The sequence below is a fragment of the Sceloporus occidentalis genome, unplaced genomic scaffold (assembly GCF_023333645.1).
Source record: "Sceloporus occidentalis isolate IW3139 unplaced genomic scaffold, rSceOcc1.0.p SCAF_9, whole genome shotgun sequence".
Lineage (NCBI taxonomy): Eukaryota > Metazoa > Chordata > Lepidosauria > Squamata > Phrynosomatidae > Sceloporus > Sceloporus occidentalis.
This window is the reverse complement of record NW_028316989.1, coordinates 13,616,512-13,620,742: the sequence shown is the minus strand read 5'-3', so window position 1 is coordinate 13,620,742 and position 4,231 is coordinate 13,616,512.

Here is a 4,231-nt window from a genome sequence, read left to right as displayed (position 1 = left end):
GACAGGCCAAAATAAAGCTGCTTCAGGTCACTTTGGAGGTATGCTGTTTAAATGATGCATGTGTCCTAAGAGGCCAGAAGCTGCAGCAAAGCCACGTTTCAGTCCTTATGACTGGGGCATGGCTTTGGCACGGCTTCCGGACTCTTAGGACACATGCATCATTTAAAAAGCATACCTCCAAAGTGACCCAAAGCAGCTTTATTTTGGCCTGTCTGTACGGGTCCCGTGTTAGGAATTAAATCCACATGATTTCCAGCTCAGCTGTGATCATTTTTTCTGTGTGACATTCACCAATCTGGGCATTAGGGGGCAGTGTTTACCAAAGAAAAAGATAATGCAATATAGGCTCTTACTACTTGATTTTCCACTCCTGGGAAACTCAACATCTTCCACTAGTATGGGATCAATGGCAAGTGCCCCAAAATATGCTCACCAGAATCCCACTTAAACTGAAATGGAAGGTAGTGGTCTTGCATCCCAAGTCCTTTGTAATATGCAATGATCCCATGGGGAATGCAAGAAAGGCATCTGCAGCAGACAAAGTTGATGGAGGAGGGTTTCCGCCTGTGATAATAAAGTATGGCAAATCGGTACACATTTATACGATGAACACTTTTTACTGTATTAGAGATTTGTACATTTCCTAGTTCTGTCATAGCGGGATTAGAAAGCCTTTTCATAGCATTTTATGTTCCTTTGGAAAATGGCACTTTCTGTTTTGCTGCAGGATACATACAACATGCAAGAAATTCTTCCTGGTGGTAAAATATTTGCTTTCTCCAATGAGGCCAATTTGTATCTTTAAGAAAGGTTATGCCAAGACTGGCTAAAAAGGTGTTGAGTTTTGAGCTGAGGTTACCATTGGGCAGAAGGGATATTTGTCCCAGGTTTACATGAGACCTCTTCTTTTTTTGATAGTCAGCTATACTTTGCACCCGTTACTTTGATATGTCCAGCAAGGGATAACCAGTTACTTTGCTACACCCAGCAATGGGATAGCAAGTTACTTTGCTGTGCCCAGCAATGGGATAACCAGTTACTTTACTGTGCCCAGCAATGTGATAACCATCTGCCCAGCCCCTGATAAGAAGAAGGGATCTTTCCAGTTTGGACTGGACCTCAGTGCCATCCATTCAGATGTCCTGCCAAACCCACTCATGGTTCGGCATTCCCTCCCTGCTTTGGATATCTTGCATTGCTTTCCAAATCCTGTTTGGACTTGCTTAGATGGAAACACAATCCCTGCAGGCTCACTTTCTCTCTCTTTCTGTGCAGCTGACCCAACGTCTTCAAGTTACCTTGGGCACTTGCCACATCTTGTCTTGCAAGACCTGTGGAGGAATATATATATATATATATATATATATATATATATATAGTATAGTCGAGTGTAGTCAAGTCCTTGTGGACTTTGCCCCGGAGACAAACGGATCAAGGAAAGCAGACGCCATGAGCTTGGCTTGGCCCAGATTTAGCTCAGATAACCGAAAAGCCCATGAGCTCTCTGATCCTATCTGCAACTGCAATGCACAGTTCAGGGGCAAAGAGATAAGGTGGCCTTCCTCCAACCTGGTGCCTTCCTTGCACTTTGGACTGCAATTCCCAACATTCTCAGGCAAACTGCCCCACATTGGCCGCCAATGACAGGAGTTGCAATCCAACACAGATTGGCTATCACCAGTTGGGGAACAGATAATAAAGGGGTTTAGTCAGCTAACTTTCTGTCTCTGCAATTCCCACCACTGGCAGGGGGATGCAGGGAGTTGCAACCCAATGTCCTGCAATGATCTAGAGCAAGGATGGGAATTGCATGACCCTCCAGATGGTATCACGGTATCACTCCTCGCCATTGGCTATTGCTGCTGGGAGTTGCAATCCAGTAGTATCTAGAAGGATGTGAAATTCTCCTTCCTGAACTGGAGCCATACTGTAGAAATCATCTAGTTTGACATCACTTTAACTGCAACGGCTCAGTGCTAGCGAATCCTGGGAACTGTAGTTTGGTGTGGCACTAGCGTTCTCTGGCAGAGAAGGCTAAATATCTCATAAAACTACAATTCCCAAAATTCCATAGCCTTGAGTCAGGGCACTTAAAGCAGTTTCAAACTGGATTATTTCCACAGTGTGTTTTGGCACTGAGTTTCCTTGGAAAGAATTAAGGAAAGTCCAGTTGAGCCAAACCAAGGCACTAGCAGTGGTCTGTAGGAATGGAGAAATCCAAATTCAAAACTACACAGCATCCTGTAATGCACTGGGTGACCCTGGGCCAGTCACACTCTCTCAGCCTAACTAGCCACACTGGGTTGTGCGATAAAGGGAGGAAGCGAAAACCTACAAGCGCCACCTTAAACTAATAAGTAATTGACCATCCTATTTCCAGCAGCACCCAGGATATCACCTTTTCTGAGTCCTAATGACAAAGACAAGAACACTTTGGAGCATGTACAGAGTGCAACATGCCCCCTTCTCTGGGACTGCAACTCATATACACATAGGTATAAGACCATATGTCACAAATTGAATATAATTGTAGACCCACACAGATTTCTGGAAGGGAAATTAAAGTGTTTTTTACAGCTGTTGTGCTCCAAAAAGCACTTAAAGTAGGGTCAAAATGCATTATTTCTACAGTATAGACGTAGCAAACTGCCAGGCATTACAGTGACAGATTTCTATTTTTTGGGATGGGGAGGTGGACAAAGTAGATACGAATTGTGGCTTTGGGGTTCCTAGCTGTTGTCATCGTAACATAACCAACCTCTCACAGGGTTGTTGTGCAGGTCCAAATTGAGAAGGAAGCGAAACCACCTAACCAAACCCTGAACTCAGTCAATGAAAGGTATTTAAAAATGTACTGGGGACGTTCTGGCCCCCAATGTTTAGCCTGACAGTTTGCTGCAGATTCCTCCAGAATTCTGATTTGAGTGATGCTGCGCTCATGGCATTGTGGGAAATTCAGTTGGCAGTGACTTAAACTGGGGGTGCTTCTACATTGTAGAAATAATGCAAATTTATGTAATATATGGTTGCCTCAAAAGGTCTGGCCTGAAGGGCTGTGACTAAGTAGCCACCCAAGAGGTCCTTGGCGTGATAAGGATCTCGGTGCAAGACCGTCTCGATAGCCTCTGGGTCCTGTCTCAAGTTTTGCAATGGTTGGAAAAATAGGCCATCCATTTCTTTTAAGTCCGTCCGTCAATATTTAAATTGTATGAAACCCACTGGATGGCCTTGGGCAAAGTCACGCTCTCTCAGCCCTCAGAGGAAGGCAATGGCAACCCCTCTGAAGACACCTGCCAAGAAGACTCCATGATAGGGTCGCCTTAAAGTTCCCATAAGCCAGAAATGTCTTGAAGGCATGCAATAACAACAAGAACAAAACAAGGAGGCATGTGACACACCTGGAAGGTTGACCATTTTGATTTAATGGCATGAATCACAGAAGAGCCAGTGCGGCGTAGTGGTTTGAGTGTTGGACTACGATGCTGGAGATCAGGGTTCGAGTCCTGCACTTGGCCATGGAAGTTGACCTTGCGCAAGTCACACACTCTCAGCCCCAGAAAATCCCATGATAAGGTCACCTTAAGTCGGAAAGATATTGAAAAGGCACACAGCAACACTTCATCAGAGGCTCCTTCCACACTACACAATGGTAGCACTCTAATTCCACATCAAATTCCACAGCAAGATCCTAGGAAATCCTGGGATTTGCAGTGTAGGGAGAGGTACTTAAAAATACTCAAAGGTTTTACTAGGGATGCATCCACACTACAGGAACAATCCAGTTTGGCACACACTTTAATTGCATGGTTCAATGTAATGGAGTCCTGGCATTTGTGGTTTGTTGTGGCACCAGCGCTCTCTGACAAAGAAGGCTAAATGTCTCACAAAACTACAGTTCCCAAATTCTTTGGCCCTGAGTCATGGCAGTTAAAATGGTGTCAAACTGGGTTACTTCTACAGTGTAGATGCACCCTATGTTCAAGCAAACCCACAGAACCCAAGCTGATGTGCATTAAAAACAAGCAATAAACTGGGATTATTGGCTTCCAAAATGCAAGGTCCTTCCAGAAATCTATGTACAGAGGATTGCACAAAAGTTGCATGCAGAGCCTCCTTTCAATGGTGTCAGAACCAGCTATGGAAGAGTCAAAACAGAGGTGCTTCTGAGCATACACAGAGGGCAACTCTTTCCCCGAGCAATCATAGTATCAGGGCATGGTTGACGCTGAGA